Source organism: Esox lucius, chromosome 18 (genome assembly GCF_011004845.1).
Source record: "Esox lucius isolate fEsoLuc1 chromosome 18, fEsoLuc1.pri, whole genome shotgun sequence".
NCBI lineage: Eukaryota > Metazoa > Chordata > Actinopteri > Esociformes > Esocidae > Esox > Esox lucius.
The window spans coordinates 8,092,457-8,114,267 of record NC_047586.1 but is presented as its reverse complement, the minus strand read 5'-3'; positions in this window follow the sequence as shown (position 1 = coordinate 8,114,267).

The window sequence follows — 21,811 nt, the reverse complement described above, 5'->3', positions numbered from 1 at the left end:
GCCTGTTATTTTGTCTTACCACAAAAACAAAAACATCTTAATTAAAGTGGGCTGTTTTATTATGAAAAACCACAACCTTGACTCGCAAGGACATTGTAATACGCACGGTTCAATTCTGTATTTGTTTCATTAATATTTATTAGAAGTACGAGGAAGAAAACCAAAGAATAAGCAGATAAAGAAGCTTGCCACAGCCCAAGCTGTTTATCAACACAGTAATGTAATTAGTCCTTGGTTGAACAGTCTCTATTTCATTTCAGTAGCTGGTACCTACTGTAATATACTCTACTGTGGAGCTGACAGAGCCAAGCAGCCAGCAACGAGTGTACACTTCAGGGACCCGTGAAACAAACAAGACAATAAATAGTCGCCTGCTTCTCCTTAACTCTTTTAATGATCAGATGAGAATGCGGGCTGCAGGCCTGGGGAGCCCCACAGCGTACAGGGTGGATGGTCACTGTGGTGTGAACGGGCGGGTGGATGTAAAGGTGCAGGCCGGAGACACGGACGCTGCCAATCAAGCCAAAGTCTCCTTGTGGGCGTGGTGACGACCCATGTCACACGCTGCTGAGGGGGGCGTGTGCCACTTCTCTGTTCAGGATATTTCGATAGATTTTCACTACCGATTGTATTGACTGTTACTGGGAAATTCTGCACTACTGTGACATCCCATTTTAACACGCTCCCTGGTCTGTTATTTCTCTGGGAAATAACAGACCTGTTATAAAATGTTATAACCTGTGCATAACCTGCGTGGGGAATCAATATTATATCTAACTATCAGTCATGAAATTCCCAGTTTGAAAGCATGTCGTTTGTATTACATCTGCGGTAGAGATCTGCACGTTTATAACACATTGTGCATTTGTGCACTCTTTTCTGAGACCCACTCAACTAGTGGCCCAATATCCCGGGAATGCATTTTTTAAGGGGCTCCATTTCAAGAAACAAAATGAAAAGGTTACATCTTACAGAAAGTGATTTCAATATTTTAGCTGTTTTTATTACCAGGAATGTGTTGGCGTTATCACATAATAGGTTGGGTTTTTGGTGAATAAATACAATGAAGAGGTGTCAAGGCATGACCAATCACTGGCCAATTAAAGACATGCTCCATGGTTAAAGGTGTTTACTTCAAGTTGTTGATTTTACGGTCTTTTCAATAGCAGCTTCTGATTGACTGAGTAATAGATGTGAGGAAGGATGTTTTTATGCCAGTAGACATGTATACACATTTGCTGCGAGTTTCAAACCATTGACAATTCCCTGTAATCTGCCCATTCTGATATTTCTGATGTATTCTTTGAAGCACTGTGTAAATTATTAGTATTAACGTGCCAACTCTGAGCCCCTTGACAAACGCAAAGAACCTCTCAAAACCTGTAACCAGTTATAATTTACACTCCTTCTCCCAATAATGTCCTTCCTGAAGTTGCATTACTAGCTGAATGAGGGGACTATTCATAAAATGTGCAGTTTATTTCTAAATGCTTCTTCCAATAGGGATACAAATGCCTTAACGTTAAAGCTGAACGTCTGCACTTTCATTGTCATTTCAAATCCAAAGCACTGGAACACAAACAAAACAAATAAGATGATTTAATTGTCTGCATATTTTTGGAGTTCACTGTATGTTTTGTGTGACTCCAAAGCATATTGTATTGAATGGACATATGGGGTGCACATATGGGCAGTTTGTGTATAAGTTGCTCTTCCACTGTCAGAATGCCTGCCTTAGCCGAATTGTCGCTAAAACCAGCGTTTAGTTGGCCCTATTAATCCAACGCTGCCTGAACGTAGCATTTTGAATTACGCTTTTATTAAAATACCTCAAAAATGTTCAGCCACCCCGACCGAGCAAGAGTGGGCTATTAGGACAGGTGCAACAACATTCCAAATGGCCAAAGTATGAAAATAGCAGTGTAACTGGTTGAAATTGTCAACCAACATGTGTTCAACACTAGCAGCACTGTAATTCCAGCAGAAATAGTGGCTTTGTAGTCTTGTCCATTGTCTCAATGGCAAATGTAATGTCTGTCACTACTGTATGCCAAACTAAATGTCATAAAAGTAAAACTTTTATTAAGTAGCTTACACTTGAGCACTGTCGAGATGAATCTTGTTTAGAAGAGGCATTCATTGTTTGTTTGATTGCTTGAACTTGGTCTGTTATGAGATAGCGTATTAATGTGAGAACGTTTGTTCATTTTTCTCCTCCTGTACATCTAATCAAATTACGTTAGAAAAGCATGTTTTAATCGCTGCCCCACATAATCACATTTGCACAGGTGGCTGCAATGAAGACAAATACCATGCAAAGAGCTAGGTAACAATTTCTTTGAAGCATAGCGTCATAACACTGTATAACATGGTCATAATAAAACAATGTCATGTCAGCAGACAGGACTTCTCATAATGTTGCCATAATACTGTCATGACACATACATTTGGACGTGTTATGACGTGGCATTTTATTGCTGTTATGATCCCAACATAATATTATCAGTACCCGCAAAACATGCCACATATACGGTAAACCATTCCATCCCAAAAGAAGAAAAACTGCTAGAATGTCTATGAAAATGTAATTGCTTTTATTCATGAGGTCTGACACTAAACCTCTGAGAGAAATCCAACATTTAAAGCCAACATGTTCCTAATCAAATTCCTAATATTCTACTTAAAATATATTCTGTGATTAGTGGCACCTCTAGAAATTCCTCGTAACCAAATCTAATAGTTATTTCATGTGATACTTCATATATTTTTTCCCTAGGATATAAATATGAGGTGGCACACATTCAACGCACAAACTCCCTCATTCATCAATCAACATGGGGAAGATCAGAAACACAGAAATGATACAAGGAGTTGTTATCCCTCATAAATTAGTCAATGGTTATTAAACAATTGCTACGTACCTGAAACTACTCATGATTGCTGAAACTGAAACTACAATTAACCTGCATGGAAGAGGACCCTGTGCCCCTATGCACAGTTAGGAGGAATATCATGCCCTCTCATCAAGACATAAATGTCAGAGCCGAGGGTTTACAAAATGTCATTAGAAGTTTGTTTAGAACCAGATTAGATGAGATAAAAATAGAGCTTTTTGGGCACAAGCACAAAGGGGTGGATAAACAAGCCGCAGATTTTGGTGGTGGATATGTGATGGTGTTGTGTTGTTTTGCTTTCAAAAGTCCTTTCATATAGCCCAGTGACCACAAAATCAAGCTTTCCAATGGCCACCCCAGTACCCTGACCTAAACCCGAATTAAGAAATATGTAGGGCGAGCTAAAGAGGAGAGTCCACATATTTCTCCAATGTTAAACCAGTCCCTTGTTTCCAACAAAACCTTTGCTGTCCGCAAATAATGAAAAATTATCTCCTCATGACTTTAAGCACCTATCTTTAAAAGTTAACTTTTCTTCCACCGGTACAGAAACCAACAGACGCAGAACAATCTATGCTTTAACCGCTGGGTACTGTTCCACTGCTTAATAAATCCACAACAACTAAGGCAGGTAAGCATGAGAGGATTGGTCATCAGACAGTTTGGGCAAATGTCAAATGGGCTGACATTTCTTTCTGTTGCGTGGGCTGATCAAAATGTTGACACACAAAATATTTTTTATAGATACACATAAAATGACATGGCTGACGGCACATGTCATTTCATTGGTTCTTGCTATCTAAATACTATACAAATCTATAATGGCAAGTGGGAACCCCACATGCAAGCCCTACCTAGATTTCCTGGGTTTCTGATAGGCTGTCAACTTACTAAAAGCATCCTATTTTTCGGTGCCTATTTGATTTGGTGAATCAGCTATATGTGGGCATGATTTCTGTAATTAAAGTGTATGCCCTGTTCCTGTGTCTGTTTCTCTAAGCACGGCTGCTGTAATGAGCTAGCCTCTTTTTTTTCCCCTCCTTGTGCTTGAGAGAAAAGAAAGGTCAGACATTTCAAAATGTAATTGAAGAATTAACAACTTATTTCCCTTTTTTTCACCTTGTCCATGGTTTCAGTTTTTTCTAGGTTTAATTTTATACACACATTTGATTGGGCTTTAAAATATGAAGTATCTTTTACCATTAAAAAGTTTATATTTCACAGATACTTCACCATATTTCTACTCAATATAGTAAATTCAGACTCTGAGTATTGTATGAAACAGAACAATCAATTCTTGAGATATTGGATGGTAATACTATCTGAGCTTAGGTACTTACAAATCCATGGATAGCATAATTGCATCTGTCAAACAAATAAGCCAATCTTTCTTGAGAGGAAGCAAGAAGCAAAAAAAAAGCTTTCTTGTTAGTGAAGTGAATCGTTTAAATGAATTAGGCCAACACAACCTACTTTCAGAACCATTCTCTGTCCACCTCTATTTGATAATGCTGCAGTTGATGTTACAAAGCTGTCACTTCTTACCTTATTAGCCTCTTCATCCTGAGGTTCCCCATATATGGGGTACTCGTCCAGCACTCTCAAACAATGATGTAATACGTTTTTTAATGTGAATACCTGAATGTGATACACTACTGGAACGAGAAGTGTCTCAACTGTGAATCTATCGAAACTGTTGATGCCCAAATGAAAGAATATTCCGACTCCAAGCAAATATATAAGCATATAGCAAAACCAGTACTGTATTTGAAAACTGTGCATGCCCATATGTGTGTAGACACATATAACTTGTTTTTCTCAAGCCTCCCATCACCATGAGCGATGCCAAGCTTCGGCTGGAGTGGTGAAAGCATGCCAACACTGGACTCTGGAACAGTGGAAACATGTTCTCAGGAATGATGAATCACGCTTCACTATCTGGCAGTCTGATGGACGAATCTGGGTGTGGCAGATGCCAGGAGAATGCTACCTACCGGAATGCATATTGCCTGCCTACTGTAAAGTTTGGTGGAGGAGGGATAATGGTTTGGGGCTGTGTTTCAGGGTTTGGGCTAGGCCCCTTAGTTCCAGCGAAAGGTCATCATAATGTGACAGAAAACACCCGAGAGGAAATTGGTCAGCAATGCATCAACTGATGCAGGATCGCTCTCATCACACATCAGATTGCAACCTGTCTATATAACAATCAGGTTACTCACTCAGTCGGTTGTTGGGCTGGTACTAGCATGCAGGGTGCACGCCCTCCCAACAACCCTGCCTTCACCTGTTCAATTCTGTGTTCCTTGTGGGGGGGGGGATCAGTGCTGGGTACCTTGCTCATTGCCATGGGGATCGCATAAACAATAACAAAGGTATGTTACTGTGGTAGTACCGTATACGTGATCATGTGATGGCAATAAGTTACCCTGAAGGAGCAGAATCTAATGCCAGGACTTGCATGTACAGAGCAGTACATAAGTTCTCTAATAAATGGTTAAACTCATACGTGGTGTTTTCTGTCTGAACTTTGTGGCAACAGTTTGGGGAAGGCCCTTTCCTGCACCAGCATGACTGTTCCCCTGTGCACAAAGCAGGGTCCATAAAGACATTGTTCGACAAGGCTGGTGTGGAGGAACTCAAGTGGCCTCCACTGAACCCAGACCTCGACCCCGCTGAACACCTTTGGGATGAATTGGAACGGTAATTGCGAGCCAGGTCTAATCGTCCAACATCAGTGCCTGATCTCACAAATGCTGTTTTGGCTGAATGGGCACAGATTCCCAGAGAAAAATCTTGTGGAACACCTTCTAGAAGAGTGGCGGATATTATAGCTGCAGTGGGGGGGGGCAACTCCATATTTATTCCCATGGTTTTGGACTGGGACGTCCAACGAGCTCATGTAGATCGTTGAGTGTCAACATACTTAGTATAGAGTATTTTATGGCTATACACTCACCTAAAGAATTATTAGGAACACCATACTAATACTGTGTTTGACCCCATTTCGCCTTCAGAACTGCCTTAATTCTATGTGGCATTGATTCAACAAGGTGCTGAAAGCATTCTTTAGAAATGTTGGCCCATATTGATAGGATAGCATCTTGCAGTTGATGGAGATTTGTGGGATGCACATCCAGGGCACGAAGCTCCCATTCCACCATATCCCAAAGATGCTCTATTGGGTTGAGATCTGGTGACTGTGGGGGCCATTTCAGTACAGTGAACTCATTGTCATGTTCAAGAAACCAATTTGAAATGATTCGAGCTTTGTGACATGGTGCATTATCCTGCTGGAAGTAGCCATCAGAGGATGGGTACATGGTGGTCATAAAGGGATGGACATGGTCAGAAACAATGCTCAGGTAGGCCGTGGCATTAAAACAATGCCCAATTGGCACTAAGGAGCCTAAAGTGTGCCAAGAAAACATCCCCCACACCATAACACCACCACCACCAGCCTGCACAGTGGTAACAAGGCATGATGGATCCATGTTCTCATTCTGTTTACGCCAAATTCTGACTCTACCATCTGAATGTCACAACAGAAATCGAGACTCATCAGACCAGGCAACATTCTTCCAGTCTTCAACTGTCCAATTTTGGTGAGCTCGTGCAAATTGTAGCCTCTTTTTCCTATTTGTAGTGGAGATGAGTGGTACCCGGTGGGGTCTTCTGCTGTTGTAGCCCATCCGCCTCAAGGTTGTGCATGTTGTGGCTTCACAAATGCTTTGCTGCATACCTCGGTTGTAACGAGTGGTTATTTCAGTCAAAGTTGCTCTTCTATCAGCTTGAATCAGTCGGCCCATTCTCCTCTGACCTCTAGCATAAACAAGGCATTTTCGCCCACAGGACTGCCGCGTACTGGATGTTTTTCCCTTTTCACATCATTTTTTGTAAACCCTAGAAATGGTTGTGCGTGAAAATCCCAGTAACTGAGCATATTGTGAAATACTCAGACCGGCCCGTCTGGCACCAACAACCATGCCACGCTCAAAATTGCTTAAATCACCTTTCTTTCCCATTCTGACATCCAGTTTGGATTTCAGGAGATTGTCTTGACCAGGACCACACCCCTAAATGCATTGGAGCAACTGCCATGGGATTGGTTGATTAGATACTTGCATTAATGAGAAATTGAACAGGTGTTCCTAATAATCCTTTAGGTGAGTGTATATTTGCTATATAATTTTTTGGCTATATAAGTCAAACCAGTCTCGTTTCCAACAAAACCTTTGTGGTCCTCATGAATTTAAACACACGCGCCTATCTTTAAAAGTAAACTTCTCCCACAGGTGGAGAACTCAACCGACGCAGAACAATCTAAGCTTCAACTGCTGGGTACTGTTCCACTGCTTAATATACCCACAACAATTAACAGAAGGTTGCTAAGCATGAGAGGATTGGTGATCTGGTAATTTTGGCAAAAATGCCAAATGGGCTGATTTTTCTTTTTGTTCGTTGGGCTGGTGAAAATATTTTAACACAATTATTTTTCATAGATACACATGAACTTACATGGTTGGCTGCTCGGGTTATTATATTGTTTTTTGCTATCTAAATACTATACAAATCTACAGAATAATGACATTTTGGCCAATCAGTGGAAACCCCACATGCAGCCTTACCTAGTTTTCCTGGTTTTCTGAAAGGCTCTCAACTTACTAAAAGCATCCTATTTTTCGGTGCCTATTTGATTTGGTGAATCAGCTATATGTGGGCATGATGGTCCTCATGATTTCTGTAATTAAAGTGTATGCCCTGTTCCTGTGTCTGTTTCTCTAAGCACGGCTGCTGTAATGAGCTAGCCTCTTTTTTTTCCCCCCATGTGCTTGAGAGAGAAGAAAGGTCAGACATTTCAAAAAGTAATTGCAATTTTTACTTCCCTTTTTTTCTCCTTGTCCATGGCTTCAGTTTTCAGTGGGTATACTTTTGTACATTTATAATTTGGCTTTAAAAACATGAAAGTAACAAAGTTATCTTTTACTGGTGAATGTTAAGTAAGTGTGTCCAAACCTTTGACTGGCACTGTATGCAGCATGTACTATGAAATAAAACAATGAACACCAACATTTAGCCGGGCGATATTATCTGAGCTTAGGTCGCTTGCAAATCCATGGATAGCATAATTGCACCTGTTAAACAAGTAAGCCATTCTTTCTTAAAGAGAAAGAATAAGTCTGAAATAATGCCTTCTCGTTAGTGAAGTGAATCATCAAAATGAATTAGGCCTACACAACCTACTTTCAGAACCATTCTCTGTCCATCTCTGTTTGATAATGCTGCAGATGATGTTACAAAGCTGTCACCTTTCACCTTAATAGTTGACTCTCTCTGGCACTACCACTCCTCATAAATGGAGGTTAAAATGTAACTTTTACATTATTTAGACAGGTTAACTTCCTTCTTACGGCAATACTTTTGAATACATTTACATACTTTTGAATTATTTTGCATCTCATCTAACACAATGGGTAAAGCCAAATAACTCACAAAATAGTTGGTGACCTTCACGATGGGCAGTGGGTACAGAAGAATTGCTAAAACCTAAATAGTCCATTCACCACCTTTAGGGCAACAGTATGGCATGTTTAAAACCAATAGAACACTAACAGTAGAGCAGTACAACCAGTGCAAAAACCTTTTGGTAGAGGATACGTTTTTCATTCAGCTACAGTGACGATGATGGCTCAGAAGGCAAAGAAGATTCCAAGGGCCAAAAGTGGAGAAATACACAACTTGGTGGCATCTTGGGGTATATAAGTCTCCAAATCAACAATGTAATGCCCTGGCTTATGGGCTGAAGGTAGAAGCTATGCAAGGTCCTGACAGTTAGAGACTGGAGGCACTGGTAGAGCACGCCAAGACGGCCACATAGAGGATAGTTGATGCCTTGTGTGACTGGTGTCACTAGGTTTTGCCATGGTGGGATCTCATCGCCTCTGGGATGTCCTCTCTCCATTGCTATTAAGGGGCCGAGTCACTGGCTTGTCGTTATCACTCATTTGCGCCCATTGTGAACTCTGCTGGCAATACTAAGCCTTCATTTCAGGGTGGGTGCGGTTGGTTGGTGTCCCTTTGGTTGCTGGCAATGTGGGTGGATTGACTTCCTGCCTGTTTGACCCTGTTCGGGGCCTCCCCCAGTTAGGGCCACAGTGTCACTGGACCCCACTGTCTCAGCCCCAAGGTTTTACGCTGCTACATTAATGTGCCGTGGGGAGTAGAGTCAGTTCTCCTTCTCCGCTGTAAAATCTTGTAAACCTAAGGAATGCAGTCTCTACATTTTCATGTCTCCTGCTCCATATAAACTTAGGAGGACATGATGTCTTGGCACTCACCTCCCAAGTACCAGGCTCTAAAGACTTGTTGCTGCCATGGTCCAAAGTCCTCCTGGCTGTGTTGCAGATCAAGATGATACCTGACGATTCCAGCTGCCAGTCTGATAACCACCCTCTCTGCACACAGTTGTCCCTGTCCTTGTCCATCTGGACATGCTTTTGACATGGTTAAGGTTTTATATTATTACAATTATTACAACTTGTACTTTTAAAATGCTCACAAAGCACAGCTAGAAGAGGACTGGTCACCCCACTGAGACTGGTTCCTCTCTAGGTTTCTTCCTAAATTTCGGCGCCTTGTAGGGAGTTTTTCCTAGCCACTATGCTTCAACATTGTTGTTGCTTGCTCCTTGGGGTTTAAGGCTGGATGTTTCGTAAAAAGCACTTTGTGACAACAGCTGATGTAATAAGGGCTTCATAAATACATTTGATTGATTGATTAGGTATTTGTAGGGCCTTCCTGCGCAATAGGGTGACACAACATCCTAAAATCACTATTAACTGTGGAGATTTGCCTAGAACCAGGAAATGTAGATTACAAGATACAGAAACAGAGGTATTTGTATACCTAGGATTCGAACTTGAACCAAGCATGGCTGATTCCTGGCCTTGGTCATTGAAAGCATCTGAATCAACTCCAAGAGCAGAAATTGGCCATCATAATATAAAAAATAAATGCAATTATAAGATAAGAATTGCATAGACACTTCCACCTCTATTTCAGAACATTACTGCATATTCGATGCGTGAAAATGAATGTATTGAGTTAAAAGGTATTATATAGTAATATGTTATATTTATATATTAATATAGTAGTAGTTTGAGATGTAGATTAGACAGAGATACATTCACATACATCAGTGAAAGAGTAGTGGTCATAATGATAACTTAGTTGTTTATTGTTTATTGAATATTATTAAAAGATCATGTTTCGTACTCTAAATGCTTGTCGCATGTGAAAATCCTACTGTAAATGTATCCCTACTACTACACAAATGCAAGGAGAGATGCATGCTGGGAAGTGTGTCACTGGATGAAAATTGATAAACACCTAAGGAGGTTCCAGTGGTTTAATCCCCTGCCTCTGGTGCATCTACAGTACTGAGGTATGGGTTAGAATCTGGCTCCTTGCTCCTTCAGCAAATACTCTCACCTCTGTCGTACCAAAAGGGGACTTTTTTTTGTGTTATAAAATGCCTATCACTGGGATGTTTATGTCAAACTGAATAATGTTTGCACTATTTTGCTGCAAGTTAGTAATTGGACGATTCATCGCATCTATCTCTGAATATCATCCTATCCTCTGTTGACATCATACTCGGCTCCTGTCATTCGACCACCACCAACTAGAAGAGGGCTTAACCTGTGCTCTGGATGATGGCTTTACCTGTGCTCTGGATGATGGTTTTACCTGTGCTCTGGATGATGGCTTTACCTGTGCTCTGGATGATGGCTTCACCTGTGCTCTGGGTGATGGCTTTACCTTTGCTCTGGATGATGGCTTTACCTGTGCTCTGGATGATGGCTTTACCTGTGCTCTGAAAGAGGCCTTTACCTGTGCTCTGGTTGATGGCTTCACCTGTGCTCTGAAAGAGGCCTTTACCTGTGCTCTGCAGTAGCATTGCCTGGTCTCACATTCTCAGTCCGGTTGGGAGCAAAGAAGTATCCGCTGTCCTCCTGTTGACCACTGGCGGTTTTCACAGTGACATTCAGTCAGGGCCTAACGCTCAGACGACGAGGGAAAAGGATAAGGGCTCGGAGGGAGGCTGAGATGCCCACAGCACAGAGTAATCCTGGATCACAGAGCTAGCTCGGTTAGCGTCTCCTGTTCACAGTGGGGATTAGAGACACTGATCCCACCACTCTGCTCAAACACACTCAGCTACTATAGGTGTCTATTGATGTCCATAGCTGCTGGGGATAAGACTTTTTCTGGATCTTTTGTCCACTGTACCAAGAGATCCAGGACAATCCGAATCTTCAGCACAGGTACATATCACAATCTGTTGTGTGTTTGTTCTCTATTCAGGGTATCCTGGTGCATGGTAATAAAATCTGCAAAATCACATAATTCTATATAAAATAATCAAAATATAATACCATACAATTGTCATATGGCAAAAAAATACTTGAAAGATTGAAAGCAGCACAGGTTAAATTCCACCGATAGATTATTCTACAGTGTGTTAACAGTCCACAATTAAATGTGTTCTCCATTCGTCACGCAACAACACTGTAGTTTGCTTCAGAACGACACAAATGCAAATCCTGATGAGTTTAACTGACTGACATAAATTTGGATGTGGTGGTGCTCCTGTCCTACAGTAACTTCATAATATCCTGTTACATTTGGTTAAGTTTTGAAGTTCTAATACGTTGATCATCATGTGATCATGCAGATATTGATTGAGATTTAATTAGCACCCTTCAATGGAGCAGCTTGTTCCCTAAGCGAGAAACAGCGAAAACAGGCGCAGAGGTTTCTGAAAACTCTGTATCTCTGAATCTGAAAACCATGTTGTCAGAACAGCAGGCAGAGGATTTATGCCCTCTGAGTCCACCAATCAGAGAAAGTGTGTGATAAACACGTTATGCTAATTGAAACATGAACAGGACTATAATCTAGTCCAAATTTTATTTTCATCAATTCTAAAGTGCCACTTAATCCACCTCTCTGCGTTACCTCACTCAATGTGGCCAGCTGTTTCTAATCATGTGGCAGAGGCCAGTCACATCTTGCCTGATTCTTTTCTTTGGCAGTCAAAGGGTTTTAGAAAGCGTAAAATGTAAGGTAAAGTAAAATAAGTAGATTTGTTGCAGGCAAAATATTCCTGAAATAATACGATATGGGGACATTTTGTGTTTTAAATGTTCCAAAAAACTTTCCAAATGGTTTAAATAAGAAAAAGATGTAATTCCAGTAAAGAATATCCCTGGCCCAGTACACGTCCACTAAAACATTTTTAACATTCATAATTACAGTCCATCTAAATGTAAAATTCCCAGATGGATAAGTCTGCCTACTTGAGAAAAATCCTCAAAGAGAGTGACACTGGATGGCCACCCTGGTCAGGTAATTTGATATAGTAATTCTGCCTTATAGGGTAGTATTCTACTAAAGCACAGGTAATGCCCTCAGGCATTGATTTCCTGCTGGGAGTTTACCTTGAGCGCTGCCCACACAGCGATAAGCAGCGGCTTACAGCCCAAGATGTACCATTCATCAGGAAGCCCTGTCGGTGCCAAGGCTTCCTTGCCTTTGTTAAAATCGCCCCCTCCCAGACCAGCGCGCCCCACTACGCCACTGAGCATGGCGACTTAGGGGAATGCCGATGAGCTCTGAATGAGTTCCGTTGGCACCCTCATCTCGCCCCCCGACGTCACTCTTGATGGGCCTCCGTCTCAGTCTGGCCCGGGCGCCACATGCAAATAGCTGTCAAACTTCTCAAAACAAGCAGAACTAAAGCAAGTGTCGGGAAACAAATTCAATTTATGCATTTGGAGTTCTCATTATGCATAGAGCGGAATGCTGCCGTGGCTCCCTGAGAGCTTATGCAGCATTGAAACCAATTCAAGCACGGAGAGGAGCAGCAGAGTTCTCTCACGTCCGCTGAATCACAACACTTTAGGTACTTTTCATATACATGTAGGTTAATGTGTGAAGCCACACCACCACTGCAGACAGGAAAGGTATTGATATTGCATGCTTAGCATGTACAGTGTGGGGGGGTGGGGGGGGTGTTAGGTGGCCATTATAGACTCTAAAAAGCAAAACACACGGGTTAGATAAAATCCATTAGGAAAAATGAGGGTATTCCTACAGACCAATTAGCTCCGTGAGGTATTTTCACTCTACACGCACATTTTATGCAGTCATTATCCCTGCCAATTCTCTGGTTTTTGTTGTGGCCGTTCATTTTGTTTGGCCCTGCGTGAAATAAATCAGGCAGTACCGGGTTCATGGAAGCACATCCTCATTTGTTGCTTGTCTTTGACAGAGTTGTTTTCTGAGCTGAGGGCCCCGTCGCACTGTGATGACTGTTGCAAATACATCTGACATTTCCGCCAGCGCAATAACAGTATGCGGAAGATGAAGAGGGCCGCTGACATTTATGGTAATAAAAAGAGTGGCTGCTAACGCTCTGTGTGTTTGACCTCATCTCATGGAGGGTCTTGACTATGCATCGCTTTCTGAAGTGGTCAGGTAAATGAAAGGCGACTGGTAAAATAATAAGGTAGGGAGAGGTGCTGTCAGACGTGGCCATCTCCGTTTGAGGTGGGGGGGGGGGGGTGACATTTTCCTCAGTGGGAGAAAAAAATATTTGATAATCCCTACTATCACAGAGGGGATGAAAAACTGTACCAGGGGACACGGCTGACCTGCTTCAGTAGGCACTCAGCTCATATCATGTCCTTCAAGGCGGCAAGGAGCAAAAAGCCATGCAGCTCATCTCAATTCCTCTCTCTGGCATGGCTGCTGTCTAACAAATACACACGCTGTTGAGAGGATCAATGGTGAAAATAAGGACCAAGTGTATTACAAGTTTCTCCAAAAGCACGGACACCTTGTGTCTCGCGTGGTACATTGTAAGTCTCGCTTGATCTTTATAGTGTTGTCTGCTAGCTGGAGATTGGTCACCGTCTTCGGATTCAACCCATTCTGAAGTAATCACCTGCGGTGATGCCTTTAAAGGACAAGAATAATTTAGGCTGATTGGGTTTGGATGTGGATAGCGGCAAAATAAAAGAGGAAGTGATTTCCATGCGTAAGATAATTTTCTAACATGAACCTTTTACAAAATGAAATGGATAGCCCTGAGCTAAATATTACCCAGTACATGGCTTCCCCGACATCAAATAAAACTGATGGACTCAATATAATTCCATTTATACCATCGGAAATGCCACTAAAAGGAAAAGTAGCTAAAAGCCACAGCCACTCACAACATATGGGGCCTCTCAAAAAGCAAACGGGCAATTTGCCTTGAAAAGAATATGTCGGAGTGGAACATTTTCGTTGTGACATAAACGGCAATATAATGCATTAATCACACTGTCCATCAATACATGTTTTTATCTTTTGGGTATTACAGGTACATTATGTTTCATGGAGATGCAGCACTAATCAAATGCGGGCAAATATTCAGCTGATGGCGCAATGGCGCCACTGTAACATTTGTTTTTTGCTTTCTTTAACATATAGGAGCTCTTCTGTCTCTTGTCAGTTGAACTAATTCAAATGCCTGCTCAAAATGTTATTTTTATTAAAAAAAAAACAAGGGGTTTTAATGGGTAACCTCTCATTACAGAGACACATTGCTGATCCCAGAAGTTCCCAGAAGCTCCGGACACAAAACATGTGACCAACACACCCAAGGACTTTAAGGAGAAATTGTTATTGCAGTACTCACCGAGAAAAAGGCCTGAGTGACTGGATAGAAAGGGATTCATCCCTCTAGCCCTCCCTCTTTTCTGACTTCGGCAGAACAATCACAGTCATTCTTCTGGGTGTCCGGACTGTCACTTCTGTAATCAGGCCCTGCCACGCTCAACACTGAGGAGCCCACTCCTCCGGAACATTCCACATTCAAGGTCCATTAGCTCTAGCCAGTGCAGTGCTTCACTCTGAAAAGCATGTCCTTGAGACAAATGCGTACTGAGAAAGGTCCAGGGAGTGTCTTCTGGGAAGGGGTTGCTCAGAGACAGACCAACGTGGATCAGTCCTTCTACAATGAGGCAGTGGCAGTTATCGCTGCATTATGACAGACGCCATCCATCTCACCGTGAAAACCAGCATACTTTCTGGGTGTACCTTGCATCAGGCGAGGTGTGACGTTCATTTGCAGTTTGAGTGGTGACTGGGTTAAATGGGCCCCGCTAGTGTTAATGGAGCCATCACTGCTGTAGCAGTCAGACCGAACAGTGGGCTCTCACTGCACTTACAATTATTCCTAAACCCCACGAAAACGTATTTCAGTGTAATGTGAACTATCTATTATTACCCCCCCCCCCCTAGAAAAAAGCCTGGGTTACTGACACTGAACAGTGAAATCTGAATTTAGCAGATCTGATCGTATTAACACACGCACCTTTAGGTTTGTGCGTTTTAATTTCCATTTGAATAGTGTGAGATTGATAATGAATAGAGAGGTAATTCAAATATTTCAGCGAAATACCCGTTCTTCATATCTCTCTGCACTGTCTCAAACCGTTCCATTTTCTTTAGAACAGTCTGGCCACGCTCCAAGGGGATTTCCTGTCTCTGACTCCGACCTCATTGGATGACACCAGAGGAAGAACAATGATGCGCACTTGACAGGACACGTTCTGTGGTAGCTGGCCGTGCCGAGGTGAAGAGGCCAGGAGTGTATGAGAGGACGTCAAAGACCCAGGGCAGGTGGGACCAAGGCCCTGTGGCTGACAAGACCGCCAGGCTGACTACGAAGAAAAGTTCCCGATGAATCTTTCCCCCCCCCCGAAACAGATGTTATGGTCCAAGCTTGTCACCTTCAAAGAAAATAACATGAACCGCGGATGCTATTAGATGTCATTTTGGACAAGATATGAGATTCGGTGGGCGTATAAAGGCCATTTTAGATTTGTCTTGCAAAAACACGTTTGAAAAATTGCTGTTAAACTTAACACATTAATATAGCATAATTTTTTGGGGGGATGCGGTTTATCTCAGTTTGAAAACAGACTAGTGTTGTTCCTTTGGTGGTTCTTTGATGATGTCGATAAATGACTCCCACTCACAGCATGCTGCTACAGTATCCAGAGTAGGTGAATGGCAGCTGTGCAGCCCACTTACTCCTTCAGTATTTGTGTACAGCTTTTCCAAAGGATTATATTTTGAAGAGAAGCTCTTAAACCCGGTAAGCAACAGTATCTCTCTTTAGGCCATAAAATACATGTTGGTGCATTGATCATTTAGTTTAAATTGTATATTTTTGCCATTTTCCTTAAGTTTTCTTTTAAACATGAGAGCACACCTATGAGCAGTACAGTACCCAAGTCTGTGAGTTGACCATTGAAATTTGAACATTGGATAATGTCAAACTGAACTGCTGCTCTTTCACAGCGGTCTCTGTTCTCTACCTTCGGCGACTTTCCTGGGCCGTAGAATATAAAATATTTAATATAAATATAAAAAAAAAGAAAGAACACAGCAAATTGGAAGATACTGTAACTAATGCAGTGTTTCAATTATGTTTTAAATCACAAAAAGGCTGTATTATTCCATTGAGTGATGCTTGGTTCTTGATCTGGCCATATTCTGCTGTGCATCAAAGTTTAAAAAAAATCCACTGATAACTAAATATTATTTCAGCAAATGTCCAAACATGAAACCCAAATGAATGAAACATTTAAGCAGCAAATCAACCTGGAAAGTGAGATAATGCTATAAGTTAAACATCTTTCTTTCCTCTGTCCTCCTTATTTAACGCTGCGGCTTGTTTGATGCAGATCCAGGGTTTATCTCTCTTTTTAAAAGCTCTGTGGCATCGCCATGATGACAGTGACTGAGTAACTAAATAACTTGCTCTTTGGTGGTATCTAGGTAATAACTGATATAGAGAGCTACCTTCATGTATTCATAGAGACCCGGTCCTTCAATTCAATGCCACCCAAAGTGGTCCATAAACACTGCGCTGGAAAAGTCAAGTGATGAATTCTTTAAACAGTAAAATGTAAACACACTCACCACAATTATCATCAAAATTTGTAACATAACCTGTAAAACACATTTAATAATCGCAAGTACGGCTCCAACTTAATGCGCAGGACCCCACTAGTTTAAAGGATAACACTCTAATTCAGCAAAATTCTAACATTTTATTAAATCACAATTAACGACAGAATATTAAAGCACAGTTCTATACATTGTAGAACGAGTAATGAATTGACAGAGAATACCTGTTTGTGTAACCGTGTTTTGAATTGCGCTAATTCAGGTTATTTACATACAGTTTGCACTTTGCCGCGGGTTAAGATGAGCTAGTGAGGAAATGAGAGCTTTGAGGTGTTGAGCCTCTACTGCTTTCAAGGACGTGGGTCTCTGCCTCACACAACCAAACGCTGCTGACATGTTCATGCTTTTCCAGAAACAATCAAAGAAAACAGGAAGTGCAAAATATTCATGGTCTTGTTAATGGACCTTATTGAATCAACTGTTAATATTCTCCTATTCACCCCCTCCGGTCTCCCATACCCATGCAAGGAGTGAAGGAAACCCAATTCAAAGGTGTCATGATCATAACCTCTGCATGTCATATGGGTATGTGTTCCGCTACTTACCTGAGTCACTTGACATCTGCTTATTCAATTTAGCGCACCGCCAAATATCCACTGGTCAGAGGCGCATCTTCTCCTCTATCACATTGTTGGTAGTTTAGTGTTTTACATTCCCTCTTCTGACTAAACTCACCCTTTCAAAAAAAGAATAATAATTGAAGAATAGTGGAATGCTATCAAGTGCAATGTTGATCAAGTGTGCACAACAGACTTCCTGGCTTCTAGATTTGGCGAATGCTGCAGGAGTGCACGGGCAGGCAGCTATCTGGCTGTGGCTTTGTTCCGCTTGCTGCCCCAGCTCCCTGAAAGGAGACGCCTCTCCTGTGGTATCACGCAGCCAGACAGACAGAACACACTCGTCCTGACTGCCATTCTTAGCCTGGGGAAGTGCTTTTCACGCTCTACTGTTTCCACAGAAAAGACAGATCCACCACCACCACCAGAACCACTGGGACCGAGGGAACGTTCTCTGTTGCGTCGCAGGAAACAGACTTGTCTCCCTGCATTCCAGTGTAAAAAGAGCGAGAGAAGTAAAGTCTGCTGTAATGTGTTGACACATTTAATGAGTAGTGCTTCTGCTCACACCACCCACCATTCCACACATCTGGGAGAAGGGGTGCCATGCTTATCGAGAAGGGGTGCCATCGCGTTCTGCATGTGTCAAGTATCTGATTGGATTAGAGTAACTTTTAATACAAGTTAGACCTTATTTAGTCAACCGCAGTTGCTGTGATAACAATATAATTAACGTACATGATACGTAAAGAACATCTACTCACGCTGGCAAAAATGAACTTTCCCTGTGCCAGAGGTGAGCCATAAGGAACACATTTTTTGTGTGCTTTAATTTTCGCACAAAGGACGTTCTAAATTAATTCCTAATAACGTCACAATAATTGTTTGGAATAATTGTTTCTGAAGTAATGTTATTGGAGAAAGTGATAATGATGGATAGACTCCTACTGTATGACACCTGTTATATTCACTTAGACTCCTACTGTATGATACCTGTTACATTCACTTAGACTCCTACTGTATGATACCTGTTACATTCACTTAGACTCCTACTGTATGACACCTGTTACATTCACTTAGACTCCTACTGTATGACACCTGTTATATTCACTCAGACTCCTACTGTATGATACCTGTTACATTCACTTAGACTCCTACTGTATGACACCTGTTATATTCACTTAGACTCCTACTGTATGATACCTGTTACATTCACTTAGACTCCTACTGTATGACACCTGTTACATTCACTTAGACTCCTACTGTATGACACCTGTTATATTCACTTAGACTCCTACTGTATGACACCTGTTACATTCACTTAGACTCCTACTGTATGACACCTGTTACATTCACTTAGACTCCTACTGTATGATACCTGTTACATTCACTCAGACTCCTACTGTATGATACCTGTTACATTCACTTAGACTCCTACTGTATGACACCTGTTATATTCACTTAGACTCCTACTGTATGACACCTGTTACATTCACTTAGACTCCTACTGTATGATACCTGTTACATTCACTCAGACTCCTACTGTATGATACCTGTTACATTCACTCAGACTCCTACTGTATGACACCTGTTATATTCACTTAGACTCCTAGACTCTGTTTTTCTCTGATCCACGCATGAAGAAAACATGCTATGTGATTAGAATAATGGATATCAATGCTTTTAGGACGCACAAACCAACCATTCCAACTCGCAACTGCAAATACATTAACAGTTTGTTCAAAGTAAATGCATGAGATGCTATAACATTAATATTTCTGCTATGAGGACCAAGTATGTTTGATCTTCTAAATAGATGCACTAGCCTACCCAATGAAAATGTAATATTGAATGAATTAGGCCCACAAGTTCTTAAAGAATCCAGTGTAATTCTTAGCAGCTGAATTCAAAGACAGACTGGGGCAGCATGCTCGAAATGAAATGTCAGATGCTGGATCAGGTGTGGCTTAACAGGTGTGGCTTAACAGGTATCTAATTATTTAGTCATTTTTGGTCTGCAATGTTTGATACTTTGTTTTAAATTTGTTGTGGAAAAATCTGAAAACTGCATGTACTTTAGAATTGTTAAACATCGCTTAAAAATAGTTACATTTGAAACATACTTCTGCTGATGTAATTTCCCCACGACAAAGAAAACTTGGCAATGTCTCTCTTCCCTGACGAGAGCTTCTTGCTTCACCTACACCAGCAAACATAGCTTTTAATAACAATGTTGATTTTAAACTAGAGAAATTAGCTAAATGCAATCTCACATTAACAATAGCATTCTCACTTTTAACAAAAGTGTCCAACATCTTGTCTTACAAATGATGTTTACTTGCTGGCTAGCATTAGCTACAGTTATCAATACATACTGTAACATGACAAGACATGGGATGTGTTCACGGTCATGGAGGGCAATCTCTCGGCAATCTTCCTCCACCTCCATCTTGTTTCCTTCTCTGTCTTATCTTCTGTCCTGCTGCTTTCGTCCTCCACCCAAGCTTTTCACTAGAAGCCTTCAGAAACCTCCCAAGACGAGGTCCCTAGGGGAGGCCGTTGTGTAGGGGCTGGAAAAATTTTCAGTGAATACCGGTAACAAAGTACGTGTGAAAAAGTTCTACGTTGGTACTTTGACTCAGGGCACACGTTGTTATTGAGGTCAACGCTTAACACAATTATTGACTTGCATTTCACTTGTGTGGTTAGTGAGACAATGCTGTGAACGAAACTTCATTAGCATTTCTCCTTACGTCTCCTTACATTCTCATAAAATTGTAAGGTGTATTTAAGCTATACTGCTTTTTTTGTTACATCACAGATATATTTTAAGTAGAAATTGAACAAGCCGACTAGCACTTTTACTATGTGTTTTCATTTCACACCCGCTGTAGGTCTTTTCATGGCAATTCAGAACCATAATGTGTAATATTGTATGACATGTTTATATTGGTAAATATAATAATGCATTCACAGAACTGGATGGGTTTTCTTATTCATATAAGATCTTGAAAAGAAGAAGATAAAGACTTGTCTGTCAGTATACCGTCATTGTTATATGATGTGTGATTCATCAGAAAACCATTTTAACCGGACAGAAATGCTTCTGTGATTGTGCAAATGGAAGAAATAAGCTTCCTGTCTCAAATACCACTTGTCAAATAGATTTGAGTGACAGAGATTGTAGAGGATAAAGTTGCAGACCACAAATTTCCGGCCTGAAGCACTTTGCAAATCTGGCTTACCAGCGAGGCATAAAGAACTGTCGTGTTGCTTCAGAGAGGTTTATTTTGCAGGAAAACTTTGTCTTTACAGACTTTTGACAAGATTTCCTACCCAACTTTCAATTCAGTTTGTGTCCCTGTATCCATTAATTAGAAATATCCGTAAATACCTGTGCTGGTCCAGTCACTCAGTCCCAACTTCGTTACTTGGACAAACAATAGGAATCGTAACACAGATGTCCTAAAATATATTTTTTTAAAACATAGGTCGACATATTAGCCCAAGGTAACGGTACGTCTTTAGTCTCCAGGCTGTACTGAATGTATATCCATGTGAAGACATGCATGTTGCAGACATTCATTGCTGTTCCACAGGTAATTGTGAAACGGATCTCTGCCAGATGGTGAACTAACCTCCACCAGGGAGGCCATCGTAGGAACTTGTGCAGGCTAATTTTCTCCGGCCGGCGAGAGCTTTTCCAGAGGTCCCCTGTTCGTCAACGCAATTTAAATTCTCCGTCGCCGCCCTGAGGTCTGCACAAGTGCTCCCTTCTGAGGCCCGGCGCTCGATTGGCCCGACCGTTTTAAAGGAGCAGAGGTTTACAGAAGTGCTGATAACACATAACCGTTGTAGCATCATTTCAACTGCAGTCATTAAAATGATCGCGAAGGGAACAACCGTCTAGACAGTAACATCCAAGACCGAAACACTTAATCTACACAGCTCCACGGTGTCATATGGTATCCAGTTTGAAGCCTAGATATTGCCCTCCGCTCCCAGCTCCCACCACAATCATTGCCATCTTCTCGAAAATAGAACAATTTTCGACCTCTGTATTGCAAGTAGAACAAAATGCACCTAACCTCTCTCTCTCTCTCTCTCTGTTCTGTGAACTGCTGCAATTTTGCTAGGGAAATATTTGTCTTGGGTGATCCACTCCACATCACAGGAGTCACAACATGACAACTTCTACCAGAAAGAGTTAATAACATTGGTGTACTCTCCTGGTCAAGACAAAGGTCATAGCTGACACAAATTCACTGCTGT